This window comes from Orcinus orca, chromosome 4 (genome assembly GCF_937001465.1).
Source record: "Orcinus orca chromosome 4, mOrcOrc1.1, whole genome shotgun sequence".
In the NCBI taxonomy this organism is placed as follows: domain Eukaryota; kingdom Metazoa; phylum Chordata; class Mammalia; order Artiodactyla; family Delphinidae; genus Orcinus; species Orcinus orca.
In genome coordinates, this window is record NC_064562.1 from 96,155,765 (window position 1) to 96,181,064 (window position 25,300).

General features: G+C 34.9%; 1 long non-coding RNA gene across 1 annotated transcript in view; it reads left to right on the top strand.

Moving 5' to 3' along the window:
- The first annotated feature begins 575 nt into the window (after positions 1-575).
- The window catches only part of LOC125964351 (uncharacterized), a 69,668-nt gene continuing 44,943 nt past the window's right edge, over positions 576-25,300 (top strand). The window contains exon 1 of the long non-coding RNA XR_007477312.1: positions 576-674. This is a non-coding gene — a long non-coding RNA (uncharacterized LOC125964351). The remainder of the gene's footprint in view (positions 675-25,300) is intronic.

Sequence of the window (25,300 nt, forward strand, 5' to 3'; positions counted from 1 at the left end):
ATCCTGGAGAATGTTCCGTGTGCACTTGAGAAGAAAGTGTAATCTACTGTTTTTGGATGGAATGTCCTATAAATATCAATTAAATCTATCTGGTCTATTGTGTCATTTAAAGCTTGTGTTTCCTTATTTATTTTCATTTTGGATGATCTGTCCATTGGTGTAAGTGAGGTGTTAAAGTCCCCCACTGTTACTGTGTTACTGTCAATATCCTCTTTTATAGCTGTTAGCAGTTGCCTTATGTGTTGAGGTGCTCCTATGTTGGGTGCATATATATTTATAATTGTTATATCTTCTTCTTGGATTGATCCCTTGATCATTATGTTGTGTCCTTCCTTGTCTCTTGTAACATTCTTTATTTTAAAGTCTATTTTTTCTGATATAAGTATAGCTACTCCAGCTTTCTTTTGATTTCCATTTGCATGGAATATCTTTTTCCACCCCCTTATTTTCAGTCTGTATGTGTCCCTAGGTCTGAAGTGGGTCTTTTGTAGACAGGATATATATGGGTCTTGTTTTTGCATCCATTCAGCAAGCCTGTGTCTTTTGGTTGGATCATTTAATCCATTCATGTTTAAGGTAATTATCTATATGTATGTTCCTGTGACCATTTTCTTAATTGTTTTGGGTTTGTTTTTGTAGGTCCTTTTCTTCTCTTGTGTTTCCCACTTAGAGAAGTTCCTTTAGCATTTGTTGTAGAGCTGGTTTTGTGGTGCTGAATTCTCTTAGCTTTTGCTTGTCTGTAAAACTGTTGATTTTTCCATCGAATCTGAATAAGATCCTTGCTGGGAGAGTAATCTTTGTTGTAGGTTCTTCCCTTTCATCACTTTAAATATATCATGCCAGTCCCTTCTGGCTTGTAGAGTTTCTGCTGAGAAATCAGCTGTTAACCTTATGGGAGTAACTTTGTATGTTGTTTGTCGTTTTTCCCTTGCTGTTTTCAATAATTTTTCTTTGTCTTTAATTTTTGCCAATTTGATTACTATGTTTTTTTGCATGTTTCTCCTTGGGTTTATCCTGTATGGGACTCGCTGTGCTTCCTGGACTTGGGTGGCTATTTCCTTTCCCATGTTAGGGAATTTTTCAACTATAATGTCTTCAAATATTTTCTCAGGTCCTTGCTCTCTCTCTTCTCCTTCTGGGACCCCTATAGTGCAAATGTTGTTGCGTTTAATGTTATCCCAGAGGTCTCAGGCTGTCTTCATCTCTTTTCATTCTTTTTTCTTTATTCTGTTCTGCAGCGGTGAATTCCACCATTCTGTCTTCCAGGTCACTTATCCGTTCTTCTGCCTCAGTTATTCTGCTATTGATTCCTTCTAGTGTAGTTTGTATTTCATTTATTGTATTGTTCATCTCTGTTTGGTTGTTCTTTAATTCCTCTAGGTCTTTGTTAAACATTTCTTGCATCTTCTCGATCTTTGCCTCCATTCTTTTTCTGAGGTCCTGGATCATCTTCCCTATCATTATTCTGAATTCTTTTTCTGGAAGGTTGTCTATCTCCACTTCATTTAGTTGCTTTTCTGGGGTTTTATCTTGTTCCTTCATCTGGTACATAGCCCTCTGCCTTTTCATCTTGTCTATCTTTCTGTGAATGTGGTTTTTGTTCCACAGGCTGCAGGATTGTAGTTCTTCTTGCTTCAGTTGTCTGCCCTCTGGTGGATGAGGCTATCTAAGGCTTGATGGGAGGGACTGGTGGTGGGTAGAGCTGACTGTTGCTTGGTGGGCAGAGCTCAGTAAAACTTTAATCCACTTGACTGCTGATGGGTGTGGCTGGGTTCCCTCCCTGTTGGTTGTTTGGCCTGAGCAAACCAACACTGGAGCCTACCTGGGCTCTTTGCTGGGGCTAATGGCAGACTCTGGGAGGGCGCATGGCAAGGAGTACTTCCCAGAACTTCTGCTACCAGTGTCCTGGTCCCCATGGTGAGCCACAGCCACCCTCTGCCTCTGCAGGAGACCCTCCAACACTAGCAGTAGGCCTGGTTCAGTCTCCGCTGTGGTCACTGCTCCTTCCCCTGGGTCCTGATGCGCACACTACTTTGTGTGTGCCCTCCAAGAGTGGGGTCTCTGTTTCCCCCAGTCCTGTCGAAGTCCTGCAATCAAATCCCACTACCCTTTCAAAGTCTCATTCTCTAGGAATTCCTCCTCCCATTGTCAGACCCCCAGCTTGGGAAGCCTGACGTGGGGCTCAGAACCTTCATTCCAGTGGGTGGACTTCTGTGGGATAAGTGTTCTCCAGTCTGTGAGTCACCCACCCACCAGTTATGGGATTTGATTTTACTGTGATTGTGCCCCTCCAATCGTCTCATTGTGGCTTCTCCTTTGTCTTTGGATGTGGGGTATCTTTTTGGTGAGTTCCAGCATCTTCCTGTCAATGATTGTCCAGCAGCTAGTTGTGATTCTGGTGTTCTCGCAAGAGGGAGTGAGAACATATCCTTCTACTCCACCATCTTGGTTCCTCTGCTTATCTTGGACTATTTTTGAGAGACATAAATACTTGCACTTCTTTTCTGTCCCAAATAAGTAGATTAGTGCTACAGAGTAACTGTTTGTGTCCTTCCAGAGTTCATTTGTCAAAAAATCAAAATATTGACTCAACAATGTTTGGGGTTCATAATTATTATACTGAATATAGCAGGTCCTATGTTTTTTTGTAACAAATTGCTATAAAAATTTGTAGTGACTTAAGGCAATTAATTATCTTGTAATTCTACAGGTCAGATGTACAAAATGGGTTACACTGGCTAAAATCAAGGTATTGGCCAGGCTGCATTCCTTTTGGAGGCTCTAAAGGAGAATCTATTTCCTTGCTTTTTCCATTCCAGAGGCTCCCTGTATTCCTAGACTTATCACCCTCTTCTATCTTCAAAGCCAAGTAGTCTGTCAATTCCTTCTCACTTTGCAGCACTTTGACCTCTTCTGCTAGTCTCTTCCCCTTTTAAAAACCTTTTGATTACATTGGATTCATCTGAATAATCTGCTTATTTTAATAATCTAATTTTGTCTAAAACCTTAATTCTCCCTGCCATGTAAGGTAAACATCGTCACAGTTATCAGGGATGAGGAAGGATTGGGGGGGCGGAGGGCATTGTTTTGCCTACTACACAGAATAAGAATATTGAAAAATAATTTAGAATATGGTTTACAAATTGTAAATTGTAAGGACCAGGGAAGAAAAATAAGTGTCTTTATATAAAAGTGCTAATATATGGGGTATGCCAATATTTTGATGACTACATTAGGCTACTTCAACCTTCTTACCCTTGGGATGAACAGTTACATTTAATTTAATTTTCCAATTAAGAAAAATTAAATTAATTACTTGCTGTTTGCCCTTGAGAATACATTCTTCAGTTTTAATGCCACATAGATATATGCCTCAGGAAAGGAAAGTTTATAAAATGTTTATTAATAGTCACAATTGCCAATACTCTTCCAAATTCATCTCTAAAGTATACAATTTAAAAATCCATGGAATATCTTCTAATAAGACATGCAGGTGGGGGAGGGAGAGAGGAGAAAAAGGAAGGAAAGGGGAAAAAATGCTTTTGTTTAAAGTAGGTTAGGAACTGTGTAGTTTCCCCTTTGAGTCACTGGTTAAAAAAGAAGGAAAGAAAAAAAGATTTAAAGAAGAAGGAAAAAAGAAAGAGAAAGGAAGTGAAGAAGGAAGGAAGGAAGGGAGGGAGAGAGGAAGGGAGAGAAAGTATTAATATTACGCTGTCTCAGGAATCCCCTATTTTCAGCCTGATTTTAAAATACAGGGAATGTGATCTTTCGAGTGATAAAAATTCTTGCATTCAGAAGCCATGAATTCCTGTATGGCTCAATTTATTCTTTAGTGGCTATCCTCATTTAAAAAAATGTTTTGCTGTCCTTTCATCTGTATGATAGGGGCCTTGAGGCCTTGGTTACTGGGATGTGCTGAACGTATTTCTATTTACATTAATTTTCCTTGGATGAGAGTGTCACCCAAGATGGTACTCTTTCTTACTACTATATGTGGTATTTTCCTCCCTGCTGCTGTCTGCCACTCTTGCCTCTCCTGTTGCTTTTCACTGTGCCTGTTAACCACTTTTGACCATTGTTGCTACTGCTGCTGCTGCAGCCTCAACCTGCTTCAGCCCAACTGCCTGATTGCTATAATCATCTCCCTCGATTCTTGTTCTGTATTGCTTCCATTTTTTTTGTCCTATATTTATTCATTATTGTTTCACTCTTTATACCTAGTCAGGACTGATTAAGATGATTGTACTTTCGTTTGTTGACTAAACATTCCATATATAACATTTAAATCTTCTGCTTATAAGTGTTATTTATTCATTCATTCACAAAATATTAGTGTAATGCTTGTATTTAATATAAACCACAGTATTATTATTAATTTAGGACCAATAAAAAAAAGCGATAAATAATTGCTATCCCCAAAGAGTTTATAATTTAGTTGTAGAGATGACAAACACACAAAATTGCTACAATTAAAAAACCATAGATAATGAATATGAGAATAATAAAAAGTGTTGTCAAACACAAAGACAAATGATCATTTTATGTTAAATTAAGGACTAGTATCATGGAGATAATTCTAATTTGGCCCTAAGTTGCAAATATTTTCATTGTTAAAAATTAAAAGTTCTAGGTCTTAGACAGAGAACATACAGTAAGTTGTAGGAGTTTTTAAGTTTTAAATGACAGTTTGGTACAAGAAATGGAATCTAGACTCAAAATACTACAGTCTGACTTTTGGGTCCATGTCCCCCTTACTTACTGTTAGCCTTATCTGTGTTCTAGTCCAAGTATCCTAGAAAGCATCCACACGTGCATAACAAAGGACACTTCAGTGTGCCAACTTGGTTTATCAGAGTTTCCTTCAGAAGGTGTTGGGTCTCACTTACACAGACAAAGTACAGTGGATTTCCTTCTAATTATCATTTTAGGAAAGTATAATGGAATGTCAGACAGATATTTGCTTAAATATATGGAACCTTTATTCCTAAGAATTGCTCTTGTAACTTCATAAGAACATGAGCTTTTTGATCTAAAATTTAGATACTTATGATGGAAGGCCTCGATTAAAAAATACCCATATAAATGCAAATATGTAGTTGACACCTGCTTACAGGTTGGGTACATATTCTTTCTGAGACAAAACACTAATAAAATTGGGTCTGACTCAATGAACAAAAAGAGCATTGATACTTCCTCCACTTAAAATAATTGGATTTTATCTTTCTATTGCAAGGCACATTTTAAGGAAATATTATTGATCTTCTCCTGCCCCCAAATATTTCCTTTTCTCATAATATAATACATTTCTGAGGTACTGAAAGTTTACAACAAAATTACACATGAAAGAAGGAAGAGTTTAAATGAAAACTGCAGGCAAAAAACATGTTTGAACAAGTAATGGCAGGGGAACACTGTCCTATCAGAGTTAACATTGTTAAATAAAGTATTCCATTAAGGTCTATAACTATGGCAATAAAAAAGGTAGAATTTTAAACTATGATAAAATGAACGAGAGCAAAATTTAAAAACAATAATTGTACTTCCACAAACAGCCTGTTTATACTAGAGTTACTGCCATTTTAGCTATACCATATATGTATTTTGTTTCTTAGAAGTCTCATGGAAAACCATCCTTCTTAAAATTAAGCAAGTTGTAAAGGTTAAAAAAAAACTAAACATATAAAGTTGGCCCTCTGTATTCTCAGGTTCTGCATCCATGGATTCAACTAGTCCCAGATCTAAGATAGGGTTGACTCCGAAGACGTGGAACCTGCGATTGAAGGCTGATTATCTTATTTTAAGCCCTTCCAAATTATCTGTACTTTTAATGATATGTAATTCACAGTTTTCATTTGTACTTAGATGGTAATTTTCAGTAGAACTTTCCAGTATTAGAGAAACTATCTGTAAATTGAGAAGGAATTATAAAACATAAGAAATAAAAATTTTGAATCTTTCATAAGGTTACAAAATTTCAAGTTAAAAAGACAACATTATCTATTAAAATTACCATTTTAGAGTCATAATGAAAGCTAATCATATTTTTAAAATTAAATTGAATAAGTGACAATTCATTCCATTTACCGCATGTGAATATTAATATTCTCCATTGAAACAGATGAGTATGAGGTGAGAAAATTTGTTTCAGTAGCTGTCCTGCTTCCACACTAAAACTGAATTTCTTTTAGTTACTTTTTGAAGGTGTAGCAGCTTAATTTATTCATTGATATACCGGACCAGTTGGGTGTCTATGTGCTACTGTAGACTAAATTTTGAAGCTCGTGGAAAAAGTCCTTGATATGTGATCTCCTATATAGAAGGACTGGTTCAGACTGAAACACTTGAATGGACCTTTTGGGAATAGTTGAACCATATCCTAACAAACGAACCTGGGCAGACTCAGCTCCTTTCCTGGTGACGTGTACTCCATTAAGGGCAGCAATTATGTTCCAAAGGCCAACTCACAAAAACAAAAAAACTTGTTTATACAAAGTTATCTAATAATTGTGATTGTGATCTCACAGCTAAATACCAGACACGACCTGAGTAATCCAAAACATCACATTATGAATACGAAAAATGTGTTTAACATGCATATCTATGATTCTGTATGTTCTTGTTTGTACAGATGCAATGGAAAGCATTTTCAGACAGAACTGATTCTGTCAAGGCAGCACCCTGCCTTGGCACCTCCAAGGGAAGGTGAGTGGGAGGCAGAAGGCACCCTTGCCCTCCATATATTATGAAAAGTGCCACATTAACAAATGATCGACTCCTACAGAGAGGAGTGAGGAAAAAGGAGTTCTGGTTCACTATCTTGCTTCAACTTGACCCTCATTACACTCAAATGCATATTCATGAATCCCCTGCAACAATTGGGTCATTGGTGGGATAAGAAAAGTATCTGTGACAATAAATGAGAGTGCTTGAAATTAGAAAAGAAAAATAGTCCTGCCAATCTCTCATCTATATTTATAATTCAATATTAACTTGTATTTCTTACAAGAAAAACTAGAAAATAAAGGTATTTATTGAAAACCTGAATCCATTATTTTTAATACAGTTATTTTAATAAGATACAAAGGTCAGAAATTGCCATTAGGTTTCATTTTAATATACTGAATATTTAGCAGAAAAAAACCCAACATACTGGAATAGCATTTATTTGTTAACAAAGAAAAACAACTGAAAATAGGTACCTTTAATCTCTTTAATAAATTCAGTCTCACAACCCCTAAGTACATAAAACTATCACATTACTTTTCTGTATTGTCAAGAGCTTCTTTAAGTCTGGCCATACATCAGATTAGAAATAATTTTTTATTCCAGGTATATCTGATGCATGGACAGTTTTTTACAAAAAGTGGGACAGTTAGACATTTTAATTATAAATATAATTATGATGTGACAAAATAAAACTTCTTATGCCAATGTGAGTGTGAATATACATTCATATTCACATACACATATTTAGCACTTTGTAGAAAAAATTTCTCTAACATGTTGAGTTTATCTCATCCAAAATATTTGAGAAAAAAAAATGTGATATAGATAAACAATTTGTATTTATTTGTTCAATTTTTATTTACAGATGAAATAATTCTATCCTATTACTTTTACAATGTATTTACTCATTCAATGAAATGTATAATTTATCTATTTAAAAAACCAACACAAAGTGATACAATCCAAGTTTTTCTAGAATATTATTTTCACATATGGCTGTTTCTGGATCTAGTGAAGAAAAAGCCATGTGAGAAAAAGCTAAATGATCAGGAAAGGAAAAAAATACTGCTTCTCATCTTTCTAAGTAACAGTGTTTGTATTCCTGCTCTTTTCTTTTTCTTTCTATTCCCTTTGATTATAATGTGGAACTTTCTGATTTGGAGGGCAAAATAATCTAAAATAGAATTTAACTATTTTTCTCACTATAAGCTTCAATCCCACAGTATTTTTTTGTTGTGAAAGATTGACAGAATAAACTATTGAATAAATCAATAAAACACTGAAGGAATTAAGTAGTCTAGGTAATTCTGCTCTATTCAACTATGAATTATAAATATAATATTCCAAGAAAAAATTCTTAACTTGATAGTTTCTGTGATAATTTTGCAGTTAGGATATAAAATCTTCATCAGGACAGTTTAAGAAGGACAATTAAATAAAGTAAATATCTTATTTGCCAGATGTTCATTCTTACAGATGAAATGTGAGTTCACATACTTTGAAGAATAAGTTAAGATGAGGTCATAGGAATATTATTTTCTTACGTTTATAAATAAAAGAAATTTAAACACAATTTAGTAATTTTGAATATAATTTGATGAATTTGTCCAAATAGAAAACATTCAAACACTTATTCACTTGCTCATAATAGTTGGTACAAAATATTTATTGAGAGAGTAACTTATGTGTTAAAAGCATGGGCTTCAAAATCCTGGAACCCAGGCTCTGTGTTTTGATAGTTTGTGTGCCTTGGGCAAGCAACTTAACCTCTTTATCCCTTAGTTTCTATGTGTTTTAGAAAAATCTTAGGATACTTGAAATTTCATCATAAGCACTGGGTGTGTTTAATGCAATACTTTTGTAAAAAGCTTAGATGGATGCTTTTACATAAATGCTTAATAAATATTATCAATGATTTCAGTGAATAATGTCTATCCTTACTGTGCCTTTATTTTCTCATTATCAATTCTTACTAATCTGATGTGTTATATATGTATTAATTGGTGTTGACACAGACTTATTTATTTATGTGTTTCTTGTCCATCTCAGCCAGGATAATATAAATTCTGAAAGGGAAGGTATTTGTGATTTAAATTATTTCATACACTTATTCAACATCTGCATTTCCAAATACATGAAACTTCAGTTTCTTTTTCACATTTTAAAAGTTGGGTTTGTAGATCATCCAGACAGAAAATCAACTGGTCTTAAACACCAGTTTAAGTAAACACTGGCCTTAAACACCACATTTGACCAAATAAACTTAGAGATATATAGAACATTCCATCCTAAAGCAACAGAAAACACATTCTTTTCAAGTACATGTGGAACATTCTCCAGGATAGATCACATGCTAGGCCACAAAACAAGTCAGAATAAATTTAAGAAAACAGAAATCATATCAAGCAGCTTTTCTGACCACAACACTATGGACTAGAAATCAACTACAAGAAAAAAACTGCAAAAAGCACAAACATATGGAGGCTATACAATATGCTGCTAAACAACAAATGTAGTCCCTGAAGAAATCAAAGAAGAATTTAAACAATGCCTTGAGACAAAGAAAACAAATACACAACCATACAAAAATCTATGGGATGCAGCAAAAGCAGTTTTAAGAGGGAAGTTTACAGTGATATAAGCCTACCTCAGGAAACAAGAAAAAACCCTCAAATAAGCAACCTAAACTTATACCTAATGGAACTAGAAAAAAAGAACAAACAAAACCCAAAGTTAGTGGAAGGAAAGAAATCATAAATATCAGAGCAGAAATAAATGAAATAGAGATAAAAAATTTGAAAAGATCAGTGAAACTCAGAGCTGGTTCTTTGAAAACATCAAACTGATAAACCTTTAGCCAGACTCCTCAAGAAAAAAAGAGAGAGGGTCCAATTCAGTAAAATCGCAGATGTTCACATCCCATAGTCAGTGCTCCATATCAGAGTTTCCACATCCCTGGATTCAACCAACTGCACACTGTGTAGTACTGTATGTATTTATTGAAAAAAGTCTGCCTGTAAGTGAATCCTCACAATTCAAACTCATATTGTTCAAGGATCAGCTGTATACTCTATATCTCTATTCTATTTATCTACCTACTTATCTATAGTCTATCAGAAATATCATGTAGGTAACATGAAGGATATCCTACATATTACCTTACCTATAAGATATTTTACATTTTTATTGTCTGTAGAAATAATATTTAATTTATTCAATTTTTTAAAAAGTACAGTGTATATCTACTTTACATTCCCCTTTTTTTAAAAAAATCATATCATCTTCAAATAAGAATATTTCCAACATTTTTATACAGGTGTTCCTCCTTTGTTACTATTATTATTCATGCGTTGACCAATCTGTCCTGAATAGTTTAAAATATTACTAGTAATATTGGGCTTAAGCACGTCTATTAAATCACCATGTAACCTTATACTGGCGGAGGGAGGACCTTCAAGATGGCGGAGGAGCAAGATGTGGAGATCAGCTTCCTCCACACAAATACATCTACATGTGGAACAACTCCTACAGAACACCTACTGAAAGCTGACAGAAGACCTCAGATTTCCCAAAAGGCAAGGAAGTCCCAACATACCTGGGTAGGATAAAAGAAAAAAGAAAAAGCAGAGACAAAAGAATAGTGATGGGACCTGCATCTCAGAGAGGGAACTGTGAAGGAGGAAAAGTTTCCACACACTAGGAATCCCCTTTCCTGGCGGAGACAGGGGGGTGGGGAAGCTTTGGAGCCACGGAGGAGAGTGCAGCAACAGGGGTGCAGAGGGCAAAGAGGAGAGATTCCCGCACAGAGGATCTGTGCCAACAAGCACTCACCAGCCTGAGAGGCCTGTATGCTCAACTGCCAGGGAAGGTGGGGCTGGGACCTGAGGCTCAGGATTTGGAGGTCAAATCACAGGGAGAGGACTGGGGTTGGCAGCGTGAACACACCCTGAAGGGGGCTAGTACACCATAGCTAAACGAGAGGGAGTCTGGGGAAAAGTCTGGAACTGCCTAAGAATCAAGAGAACATTGTTTCAGGGTGTGAGAGGAGAGGAGATTCAGAGCACTGCCTAAATGAGCTCCAGAGCTCGGCACAAGCCGTGGCTATCAGCGTGGACACCAGAGATGGGCATGAAATGCTAAGGCTGCTGCTGCCGCCACCAAGAAGCCTGTGTGCAATGACAGGTCACTATCCCACCTCCCCTCCCGAGAGGCTGTGCAGCCCACCACTGCCAGGGTCCCATAGTCCAGGGAAAACTTCCCTGGGAGAACACACAGCACGCCTCACGCTGTTGCAACATCACACCGGCCTCTGCCACTGCAGGTTCGTCACACATTCTGTACCCCTCCCTCCCCCTGGCCTGAGTGAGCCAGAGCCACCTAATCAGCTGCTCCTTTAACTCCCTCCTGTCTGGGCAAAGAACAGAAGCTAGAGGGCGACCTACATGCAGAGATGGGTCCAAATCCATAGCTGAACCCCAGGAGCTGTGCAAACAAAGAAGAGAAAGGGAAATCACTCCATGCAGCCTCAGAAGCAGTGGATTAAATTTCCACAATCAACCTGATGCACCCTGCATCTATGGAATACCTGAATAGACAAGGAATAATCCCAAAATTGAGGCGGTGGACTTAGGGAGCAACTGTAGACTCTGGGTTTGCTGTATGTGACTGACCAGTTTCTGAATTTTATGTTTATCTTAGTTTATTTTTTATCACTTCTGTTCATTGATGGATTTGTTTATTGGTTTGGCTGCTCTCTTTTTTTCTTTCTTTTTTTTAATACTTTTTACATTTCTTTAATATTATATTTTTTAATTTTTTATTTTAATAACTTTATTATTTATTTATTTATTTATTTGTTTATTTATTTATTTTCTCCCTTTTCTTCTGAGCCACGTGGCTGACTGTGTCTTGGTGCTCCAACCACTTGTCAGGCCTGAGGCTCTGAGGTAGGAGAGATGAGTTCAGGACATTGGTGGGAGAGCTGAGTTCAGGACATTGGACCACCAGACACCTCCTGGCCCACCATACTATCAATCTGTGAGAGTTTTCCCAGAGATCTCTGTCTCAAAGCTAAGACCCAACTGCATTCAATGACCAGCAAGCTACAGTGCTGGGCATCTCAGGCCAAACAACTAGCAAGACAGGAACACAAACTGACCTATTAGAGAGGTGGCCTAAAATCATAATACGTTCACAGACACCCCAAAACACACCACCAGACGCAGTCCTGCCCACAAGAAAGACAAGATACAGCCTCATCCACCAGAACACAGGCATCAGACACCTCCACCAGGAAGCCTACACAACACACTGAACCAATCATACCAACTGGGGGCAGAAACCAAAAACAGTGGGAACTATGAAGCTGCAGCCTGTGAAAGAGAGACACCACACACATTAATTTAAGCAAAGTGAGAAGACAGAGAAATACACAGCACATGAAAGAGCAAGGTAAAAACATACCAGATCAAAGAAATGAAGAGGAAATATGCAGTCTACCTAGAAAAGAATTCAGAGTAATGATAGTAAAGATGTTCCAAAATCTAAGAAATAGAATGGAGAAAATACAAGAAACATTTAATAGGTCCTAGAAGAACAAAACAGCAACAAACAATGATGAACAATACAATAAATGAAATTAAATATCCTCTAGAAGGAATCAATAGCAGAATAACTGAGGCAGAAGAGCAGATAAGTGACGTGGAAAAAAAATAGTGGAAATAAAAGAGCAGAATAAAGAAAAAAGAATGAAAAGAATTGATGACAGTCTCAGGGACCTCTGGGACAATGCTAAACACACCAACATTCGAATTATAGGGGTCTCAGAAGAAGAAGACAAAAAGAAAGGGGCTGAGAAAATATTTGAAGAGACAGTTGAAAACTTCCCTAATATGGGAAAAGAAATAGTCAATCAAGTCCAGAAAGCTCAGAGAGTCCCACACAGGATAAATCCAAGGAGAAACACACCAAGACACATATTAATCAAACGATCAAAAATTAAATACAAAGAAAATATATTGAGAGCAACAAGACAAAAGCAACAAATAACATACAAGGGAATCCCCATAAGGTTAACAGCTGATTTTTCAGCAAACTCTGCAAGCCAGAAGGGCGTGGTAGGACATATTTAAAGTGACGAAAAGGAAAAATCTACAACCAAGTTTACCCTATCCAGCAAGGATCTCATTCAGATTCGAAAGAGAAACTAAAACCATTACAAGCAAAAGCTAAAACAACTCAGCACCACCAAACCAGCTTTACAACAAATGCTAAAGGAACTTCTCATGGCAGGAAACACAAGACAAGGAAAAGACCTACAATAACAAACCCAAAACAATTAAGAAAATGGTAATAGGAACATACATAATGATAATTACCTTAAATGTAAATGGATTAATTGCTCCAACCAAAAGACATAGACTGGCTGAATGGATAAAAAACAACACCCATATATATGCTGTGTACAAGAGACCCACTTCAGACCTAGGGACCCATACAAACTGAAAGTGAGGGGATGGAAAAAGATATTCCATGCAAATGGAAATCAAAAGAAACTGGAGGGCTTCCCTGGTGGCGCAGTGGTTGAGAGTCTGCCTGCCGATGCAGGGAACACAGGTTCGTGCCCCAGTCTGGGAAGATCCCACGTGCCGCAGAGCGGCTGGGCCCATGAGCCATGGCCGCTGAGCCTGCGCGTCCGGAGCCTGTGCTCCAAAACGGGAGAGGCCGCAACAGTGAGAGGCCCGCGTACCACAAAACAAAACAAAAAAAAAGAAACTGGAGTAGGAATTCTCATATCAGACAAAATAGACTTTAAAATAAAGACTATTAGAAGAGACAAAGAAGGACACTATATAATGATCAAGGGATCAATCCAAGAAGAAGATATAACAATTGTAAATATTTATGCACCCAACATACGAGCCCCTCATTAGATATGGCAAATGCTAACAGCCATAAAAGGGGAAATCAACAGTAACACAATAATAGTAGGGGATTTTAACACTCAACTTTCACCAAGGGACAGATCAACCGCAATGAACATAAATAAGGAAACACAAGCTTTAATTGACACATTAAACAAAATGGATTTAATTGATATTTATAGGACATTCCATCCAAAAACAACAGAATACACTTTCTTCTCAAGTGCTCATGGAACATTCTCCAGGATATATCAAATCTTGGGTGACAAATCAAGCCTTGGTAAATTTAAGAAAATTGAAATCATATCAAGTATCTCCAACCACAATGCTATGAGACTAGATATCAATTACAGGTGAAAGAAATGTAAAAAACACAAACACATGGAGGCTAAACAATACACCACTAAATAACCAAGAGATCACTGAAGAAATCAAAGAGGAAATCAAAAAGTACCTAGAAACAAATGACAATGAAAACACAACGATCCAAAACCTATGAGACGCAGCAAAAGCAGGTCTATGAGGGAAGGGCATAGCAATACAATCCTACCTCAAGAAACAAGAAACATCTCAAATAAACAACCTAATCTTACACCTAAGGCAATTAGAGAAGGACAACAAAAATTCCCCAAAGTTAGCAGAAGGAAAGAAATCATAAAGATCAGATCAGAAATAAATGAAAAAGAAATGAAGGAAATGATAGCAAAGATCAATAAAATGAAAAGCTGGTTCTTAGAGAAGATAAACAAAATTTATAAACCATTAGCCAGACTCAACAAGAAAAAAAGGGAGAAGACTCAAATCAGTAGAATTAGAAATGAAAAAGGAGAAGTAACAACTGACACAGCAGAAATACAAAGGCTCATGAGAGATTACTATAAGCAACTATATGCCAATAAAATGGACAACCTGTAGGAAATGGACAAATTCTTAAAAAAGCACAACCTTCCGAGACTGAACCAGGAGGAAATAGAAAATATAAACAGACAAATCACAAGCACTGCAATTGAAACTGTGATTAAAAATCTTCCAACAAACAAAACACCAGGACCAGATGGCTTCACAGGCGAATTCTATCAAACATTTAGAGAACAGCTAACACCTATCTTTCCCAAACACTTGCAAAATATAGCAAGAGAGGAAAACTCCAAAACTCATTCTATGAGGCCACCATCATCCTGATATGAAAACCACACAATGATGTCACAAAAAAAGAAAACTACAGGCCAATATCACTGATGAACATAGATGCAAAAATCCTCAACAAAATACTAGCAAACAGAATCCAGCAGCACAATAAAAGTATCATACACCATGATCTAGTGGGATTTATCCCAGGAATGCAAGGAATCTTCAGTATATGCAAATCAATCAATGTGATAAACCATATTAAAAAACTGAATGAGAAAAACCATATGATCATTTCAATAGATGCAGAAAAAGCTTTCGACAAAATTCAACACCTATTTATGATAATAACCCTCCAGAAAGCGGGCATAGAGGGAACTTACCCCAAGATAATAAAGGCCATACATGACAAACCCGGAGGCAACATTATTCTCAGTGGTGAAAAACTGAAACCATTTCCTCTAAGATCAGGAAAAAGACAAGGTTGCCATGCTCAACACTATTATTCAACATAGTTTTGGAAGCAATCAGAGATGAAAAAGAAATAAAAGGGTCCAAATCAGAAAAGAAGTAAAACTGTCACTGTTTGCACATGACATTATACTGTACATAAAGAATCCTAGATGCTACCAGAAAACTACTAGAGCTAATCAATGAATTTGGTAAAGTAGCAGGATACAAAATTAATGCACATAACTCTCTGGCATTCCTATACACTAAGAATGACAAATCTGAAAGAGAAATTAAGGAAACACTCCCATTTACCATTGCAACAAAAAGAATAAAATACCTAGGAATAAACCTACCTAAGGAGACAAAAGACCTGTATGCAGAAAACTATAAGACACTGATGAAAAAATTAAAGATGATACAAACAGATGGAGAGATATACCATGTTCTTGGACTAGAAGAATCAACATGGTGAAAATGACTATACTACCCAAAGCAATCGATAGATTCACTGCAATTCATATCAAACTATTAATGGCATTCTTCACAGAACTAGAACAAAAAAATTCACAATATGTATGGAAACACAAAAGACCCTGAATAGCCGAAGCAATCATGAGCAAGAAAAACGGAGCTGGAGGACTCAGGCTCCCAGACTTCAGAGTATACTACAAAGCTACAGTAATCAAGACAGTATGGTACTAGCACAAAAACAGTAATATAGATCAGTGGAACAGGACAGAAAGCCAAGAGATAAACCCACACACATATGGTCACCTTATCTTTGATAAAGGAGGCAAGAATATACAATGGAGAAAAGACAGCCTCTTCAATAAGCGTGCTGGGAAAACTGGACAGCTACATGTAAAAGAATGAAATTAGAACACTCTCTAACACCATACACAAAAATAAACTCAAAATGGATTAAAGAACTAAATGTCAGGCTAGACAGTATAAAGCTCTTAGAGGAAAACATAGGCAGAACAGTCTATGACATAAATCACAGCAATATCCTTTTTGATCCACCTTTTACTGAAATGGAAATAAAAACAAAAATAAACAAATGGGACCTAATGAAACTTAAAAACTTTTGCACAGGAAAGGAAACCAGAAGTAAGAGGAAAAGACAACCCTCAGAATGGGAGAAAATATTTGCAAACAAAGCAACTGACAAAGGGTTAATCTCCAAAATTTACAAGCAGTTTATGCAGCTCAATGTCAAAAAAAAAACCAACCCAATACAAAAATGGGTAGAAGACCTAAATAGACATTTCTCCAAAGAAGATATACACATTGCCAAAAAACACATGAAAGTATGCTCAACATCACTAATTATTAGAGAAATGCAAAACAAAACTACAATGAGGTATCACTTCACACCGGTCAGAATAGCCATCATCAAAAAATCTACAAACAATAAATGCTGGAGAGGGTGTGGAGAAAAGGGAACCCTCTTGCACTGTTGGTGGGAAAATAAATTGATACAGCCACTATGGAAAACAGTATGGAGGTTCCTTAAAAAACTAAAAATAGAACTACCATATGACCCAGCAATCCCACTACTGGGCATATACCCTGCAAAAACCATAACTCAAAAAGAGTCATGTACCACAATGTTCATTGCCACACTATTTACAATAGCCAGGGCATGGAAGTAACCTAAGTGTCCATTGACAGATGAATGGATAAAGAAGATGGGGCACATATATACAATGGAATATTACTCAGCCATAAAAAGAAATGAAATTGAGTTAATTGTAGTGATGTTGATGGATCTAGAGTCTGTGATACAGATTGAAGTCAGTCATAAAAATAAAACAAATACCATATGCTTACACCTATATATGGAATCTAAAAAAAAAATGGTTGTGAAGAACCTAGGGGCAGGAAAGGAATAAAGATGCAGACATAGAGAATGGACTTGAGGATACATGGAGGGGGAACGGTAAGCTGGGACAAAGTGAGAGAGTGGCAATGACATATATACACTACCAAATGTAAAACAGATAGCTAGTTGGAAGCAGCTGCGTAGCACAGGGAGATCAGCTCAGTGCTTTGTAACCACCTAGAGGGGTGGGATAGGGATGGTGACAAGGAGAGACAAGAGAGAGGGGTTATGGGGATATAAGTATACGTATAGCTGAATCACTTTGTCATACAGCAGAAACTAACACAACATTGTAAAGCAATTATACTCAATAAAGATGTTTAAAAAAAAAAGAAAAAGATTATACTGGCAACTAGTTTCTGATAGATTATCTTCAACATACCAAGGATGTATGTTTCTCTCTCTGCTTTATAACATGTCAGTTATTTAAATGAAACCTGTCTGCTACTAATATTTCATTTTTTCCAGACACTAAAATAGTTGTAATCCTTCTCCAAAGTCATATACACATTGCTAACAAAATGGGGATTGCAGGGAACAGTTTACAGATGCGGTGAGGAACTGACCAAGTGTAGATCAACTGAAAGACAAGTGGAGATATGTTCTGATAAGATTTTGAATTTTGGTCTTGTTATTTTGGCTTTTATTTGATGTTGAAAATTTGTTTCAGTATAATATTATGCTGTTATGAATTACTGTGGACATAGTTGGAATTATGTAAAATTTTTCTGAACATTACAAATGAAAAAACAAAACTGTTATAGTTATGTTAAAGTTTTATTTAATTTTACTTGTTGTCAAGTTGGATTGATTAAATGAACTTCTGTTCAGTGCTTATATTTATGTGATTTTTACAATGATGTTTCTGCTTCATGTAATTCTGAAGAAGCTACGGTTGTTATGAATTTAATTGTCCTTCCCTCAAAATTCATATGTTGAAGTCCTAACTTCCAGTACCCCAAAATATGACTGTACTTGGAGATGGGACCTTTAAAGAGGTAATTAAGTTAAAATGAGGCCGTTTCCTCATTTTAGATTAGGCCCTTTCCAATCTGACTGGTGTCGTTATAAGAAGAGGAGAGGACACAAAGAGAGACAACAGGGGTGTGCATACACAGAGGAAAGACCATGTGAGGACACAAAGAAAATGTGGTCATCTACAAGCCAAGGAGAGAGATATCAAAAGAAGTCAAACCCTGCCAGAATCTTTACCTTGGACATCCAACCTCCAGAATTGTGAGAAAATAAATTTCTGGTGTTTAAGCCACCTGGTCTGTGATATTTAGTAGTTACAGCAGCCCAGCAGACTAATACAAAGGTCTAAAAAAGTGAAATAGTTTGTCTAAGATCACACAGTTAGTGAGGGGGAGGTCTTAGATGCAGATGGAGATGTGTCATACTCTAAACGCTTCAACACATACCACCCAAAACACTAAAATTAATTTTGTATCATAAGATTTTGTTTTTCTTTCCTGTGTTTTAAGAAAAGTGCAGTTTTTTTCATTCAAAATATTAATTCAAAATGAATATCTACAAACACAATTTAATTGCAACTTTTAGAATGTAGGGTAAAATGCTGAAAAATTTTGGAAATTCTTATTTTTTAAGTAAAAATATAACATTTATCTCAGAAATGTTGACCTTTTTAAACCTAAACAAGTTTTTCTCAGTAATGAAACAGATTTTTCCCTGGAAAAAAAAGGCTTCCTTTGATCTCATGATATATTCAAAGAGATAATGAAGCATGTTTTGCTTTCTTGTAAACCTGTTAAAATATTATTTTTCTCTGAGGTTGACAGTGGTGAAAATTTTATCACAGAATGAAATGTGTTATTTTGACACATTGATACCATATCAAAACTTATCCTTACACATTCAACTCTGTGACAAAGAATATATTCCTATGAATTTCACAGGCAATTTCCATGGGATTAAAAAAAATATTAGTTTCAGATGCTGAATGGCTTTTACACTGCTAACTGGTAAGGATAGTTTGATGAATATATTGATGTTGAATTACACAGCATTATAACCTATGGCAAATCTGTAATATAATTTCTGATGTGGATATTCACATAAACTGGAGAAAAGATATTTGGAATTAAAGTAATTAATAATCTTACTTTCCACCTTCATTTATAGGACTCTCACTAATGTCAATGTGGGTTCATGATTTCAACAGAGTAGGAACAGAGTTTTAAAAATCTATTTCCATGATCAAAGTACCAAGAATCCAATCTTACTGTTTTCCTTTTGTTCTCCTTTAATTCTGAGCTTATTAGATTTTTTTTATATAATGAGATTTAAACTTTAGAAATATAAGATTAGTGATGTGGTGAAGTTTGAAAGGGGAGAAATAGTAACAAATAATAGAAATAGTAACAAAGTAATAGAGCATGATAATGTAGAATGATAACCTTCCTAGATTTGTGATCACATATGTAATCAATTTCCAGGTCCTATCTTTCTAATCTCCTTATTCTCAACAGTCCATATTTGTCATTTGCCACTACCTTAGATCAAGTTACCTTTATTTTTCAACTGAACACAGTAACAGCACCCAAGTTGATCTTTCTTCCGGTCTTCACTTTCAACTCCCTCCCATACTCTCTATAAAATGCAGACTCAGTGATTATTTGGGAACTAAAATGGGATCATGTCATTCCCCAGCATAAAATACTTCAATATCTCCTAATAACCCTTATGATGAAAAACTTACACTTGAATTACTGAATGAATCACTGTTCTTGTTATTGAAATGTCAGCTCCATTATGCCTTACTCTTGGTTGTACTTTCCATTGCCTATATATTGAGAATTACCACTGCCCTGTTGATCTGCAAAGGATGTCCACATATATCTAACTACATTTGCCTGCTATGAAATATCTTCTTATACCCATGCTGTTCTTTTAATGAAAATGATGTGTTGCTGCAAATGCATCAGTAAGATTTTCTTTACTCATTTTTTAAAGATTTGACTCAAATATTACCTCCTTAAAAGAAGAATTGCCTAAAAGTTTTTGACCCCAGCCAAAATTCACTACACATTTCTCTGCAGCTCCATAAAATGTAATATCACCAAAATAATGCATGATACTCTCCCTACTGTTATACTACATGTATATTTGTGTTCAAAAAGTAATCAACTTGAGAACTATGTTTTAATATATTTTTATAGCCACGTAGGGCTTAGTTTAGTGGTTTTTATAGTATAACAATGAAGAGGTTTTTTTTAATGAATTGAATATTAATTTATACATACATATATATATACACTAATGTCAGATATAAGGTACTTGAAACTTTAGTGCTTTCTTCCTTTCGTTTCATAATATTCTGAGTGGCTTGAACATAATTGTGATAACTCAACATGGATTAGGTTGGTGTGTCTAGTTACATATTAATAATGCAAAGTGTGTTTTATAATATAGATAAATACCATATAGCAGAGTATAATATGTACTCTGTTATATCTTACAAATATAGTTTTGAGGGATTAATGCCAGAAAGTGCAGTCAACACAAATTTGAATGGCATTAGACATTTCAAATATCAGGTAGAAAGTTTAAAACTATTTGTGAAATGGAACATCCTTCCTGAAATCCTCTTGGAACAGGTTGTGCTTTCATTTATTTTCAATAATTGAAACCATCAAACTCTAATGTTTAAAAATAAAATCTAATAGTAAGTCTGAACTTTCTCTTTTCCAAAGATCTGTCAGTGCTACCTTGGTTTTAGAGGTAGAAAGATAGATAACAACAGGGCACATTCTCCCTCAGGCATATTTCTAGCTTCCCTGCTCTTTCATCTTGATAACCTACCTCAGTAATTTTAGCAAAGCCAGATTAAGTAGGGCTTTCCATCAGTTTAATATGGTGTTTCTTAATGAAAGTTGAGAACAATTATGAAGCTATGATTAACATCCTTTGACCTTTAGCTGAGAAATATAGGTGCTTCAATCCAGGCAGTATATAGGCTTTTTATAAATGAAAATGGCCTCAAGAAATGCATTTTGGTGACAGAAAAATCTGAGCAGAATAGAATTTCTCTGCATTCATTTCTTGTGTAATAGCTAAATTGAAGAATACTATAAAGCTGTTCTTGAAATGACTGTCAAGGGAAATCCTTGAGTTAAGAACATTTAAGTACCTAAATGATTAACTTGAGCCTTATTCAAGCATAACCCCCAAACCCAAGCAAAATCCTTTTGCTAATGTGACCAAGTCATAGGAAATTAAGCAGGCTCAAGTGGAATTTTAGTGGACTGAATTTATCTAGATTATTTCTAAAATGTAAAGTGTTGGAGAAATTACTTTATAACAATCAGGTACTTGATATGAATCTTAGAAATTACTTTTGGGAGTCTGAGTAGTAAATTCTTATTATTCTTGGGTCTTAGGCAGATGGTTATAAGTAACTATCAATACCAGACCCATCCTGTGCTTACCTGTAAAATTAATCGCATTGCTGTTGTAGGATACTGTGTAATAATTTGAATAAGAAAAGAGCCCTCAATTCTAAATAATTCTCCTTTTGATGGTAACATTAAAAATTCTGGATATTAAAATAAATTAACTTTCATATGAAAATTCTCAAGAGAAACATGGTCTATTATACTTGTTTTATATAGCATAATGCATGCATACAAGTTTTTGAGAAATGGGATATATTGGTGAATTCATTATTTCGAGTTAAGAACTTTATAATAAAGCAATAATTTCTTAAGTTTTTGATAAATCCCAGGAAAGACCACAGAATTTTGCTATATATTGACATCACAGTTTTGAATATCTTTTAGGTTAGGCTATACTCCAGTCCATTTTAATGTTTAGTCAATGGTGGCTTGCAGTTCCTTAGGGTTTGGTTAAAAGATAATTTCCTGTTAGTATGCAAATGGAACATATTTATACATTCCAGTCCTAATGATGGTCATCAGTAAGACCCCAGGAAGATATAAACATCCTAGAATTTTGTTGGCATAAAAAGCAAAAAGCACAATTTTGGGACTAAGATCTGAGGCACCTTAGATAATAAGTAAGATATCTACTGGTTAGCTACAAGAAGTCATTGAAAATTGTTATATATAAACAGTAAAATATTTACATTTTTCTCCATGTTCATTTATTCCTAAGAGCTCTTTCAGATTAACATATTGTGTGTATTCTTATGTATCTGCAGTGCATAGTAGTCATTAAATATAAAGAATGTGGTAATTATCTGAATATTGATTTAACGTATTCAAGGTTTTAAAACTAAGATCTTGTACTACTCTAAATAAATTTATTATATTTATTTTAATTTCTTATGAGACTCCTGTCTGGTTTAATAGGCAATCATCTTTAATTGTACTGTGTGTAATTAGACCCAAGAAGTTTTTTGTCCTGCTTTATTTTTTGTTTTAATGTTATCTTATTTTAGTCCTACCTTCCTTTCCTAGGAGCTATTTTATGATTAAAAACACTCATTTTTTTGGGGGGGGGGACATTTTAAGCATCAAATTGCTGACATATGATTGACTAAAAAATCATAAAAGTATAACTCATATGGCTTCTCCACTTATTGATGTAATGACCCATTTTCAATTTTTAAATTAAATTGTCAATTGGCATGAGAAAATTTAAGGTAACATACAGATATAAATCCTATTCTGCAGGAGGCTGTAAAATCTTATTAGAACTAGAAATGTACTTGATCAAAAGACATGGATTGCAGCTTCAGGTCCTCTACTTGATAAGTACCTTGATAATTCTGGATATCAGTTTTGTCATCTGTACAATTAAGAATAAAAATCCCTAATGGGATTATTGGCCACTGATCCACTTTGCACATGAGATAAGTCACAGTGTGCAAATTTCAGAATTTAAACTTTGTGTTTTGTGGGTCACTATAATATATATAATTGTATGAAGTAGTGCCAACAACTAGACTTTTCAATTTAAAAAATGTAAAAGATAATTAAACAAAGATCAAATTTTAAAGGGAAAATTAAATCAGAAAGCCTATAGGAGGGTATCATTTATATCTTCATGTGCAAAAGGGCTATTCTATTAATGTCCATTTAATAAGTCATCTAAGGCTGCAGAATGGTAGAACTGAAATTGGAAGTTGAACTCAAGACAAGATTAAAACTCCAACCAGATGAATTTATATTATACATTGAAATTTTATAAGGTTTTATTTAAAGACTTAATGTGGTAAAATGGTACTATTCTAAATGAATAAAATAATTAATTAATATTTTAGCTATAAATAATTTTTAATGATTTGTAAATATACTGGTTATTTGTTGTCATCTTGCTCTTTGAGATTCTGGTCATGAATACTTTTTCACTATTCCATTTCTTGGACAAATCTAACTTAGTTTTTCTCTCTCATGTTAGATTCATTTTCTGTTATGGTGTTATTGTATAGAGAAGTTGAAACAAATGCCAGCTAGTGAAATATTTCAAATCATATTTTTGTAATATTTATATCTGGTAATAATTTAAAATTCCAACTTTTCTTGATTTCATTGGTTTGATATACAGACTTTTTGTGGAATTGCACAAATATACATCAGTCAACACATACTATCCTTAAAAATTTTTATTGACTTGAATTGATGTTCTATAAAACGTTTTATTATGCATATATTGAGTAGTTATGTGTTAATAGCCTTTAAACAATAAACAAATATCCCTAACTATTTAAAATTCAATTATGCAAGTTGACTTGATCAAAAGATTATGAACACAATCAAATATGAGGATATGAGATGAATAACATGATAGAAGCAAAGTCACAAAAATCTTTCTGTTTATCTAAAATTAGTTTCTGTAATTGCAACACAGCAAATTTAGAAAACATTTTTATATTTTTTTTCACTTTAAGGAAATGATTTTTTCATATACATGAAATAATTGGAAATTTGACATAATGAACAGCAGTCTTCAGTCAATATGTATAATTTGGAGGAAAATCCTTTGGGAAAATGCTTTAGCCTTCCATGACAATAGAACTGAACAAGTCATTCACATATCACATATAAATTCAGTTTAGAAACTGATTCACTGGGATATTCAGTGAAAACTATCAAAAATATCATGTTCATTAGAGTTTAAAGTACTTTTTACTGACAGAAGATGAGTTGACCAGTATTCCTTGGTGAAACTGTATGATAACTGCCCACAGAGCTATATCCACTGTACTCTCTATAGTCACTGAGTGCTATGAAAGCTCTGAATCATTTATCTGTCAAACATTTGGAGTCCATGTCATTGTTCCATTTCTCTAGTTAGGAATAATCAACATTTTTTCTGATCTAAAATTGTCACTTATTTTCTTTTTGGCATAATGGACTTTGACTTTTGAAAGCAATTGATAGGTGAGTAGTAGACCAAAATAGAAGTTTTTCATGTCATTATCATGTTGAAAAGTGTTAAGTATGCCAAGATGCCATGCTGTTAAAAAATTTCAGAGAAAAAAGTAAGTAGAAAAATTTAAGTGATATCTCATACTGAAGAAATAAATACATGGTATTCCCTGAAGCTACATTATAAACCATATCCATGTACATTTACAAATAATAATTAATATTTAGCTACTTACTTTAAGTGTGCCAGATGAGTGTCAATTTAAAGACGGAAAAAACAACTCTGTGATACAGGTAATGGAGTAAACACTAAATGTAATAGCATTTGATGACAACAAACCACACTAAAATTTAGTAGATTAAAACAACAAATACTTTATCTATTCCTCATTTCTATGGTTGGGTAATTTGGATGTCTTCAGCTGCTTCCTATGACTTTATCAAGTCTCAGTAATGCATTTGCCATCATTTGGAAGACAATGGGAAGACTGGGGTGTGTGTCACTTATTACAAAGCTGGCTCTCTGAGCTTGTTCACATTATGCTGGCTACAGGGTTCCCAAGAGTATCAAAGAGAAAACCCTAATACACAGGCATTGTTCAAACCTCTGCTTACAACATTTCTAAGTTCCTATTGTCCAAAGCAAGTAACAGACTTATTACTTGCTTTGGAGAAATCACCTTTTAATGGGAGAACTAGAATGCTGCATTTCAAAGGGGCATACACATGATAGGAAAAAATTGTGCACATTTTTTCTACCTATCATACTAAAAATTCTAAGATAACACAACAATATTAGAGAATACTGTAAAAGAATATATTTTTCTGAAAAA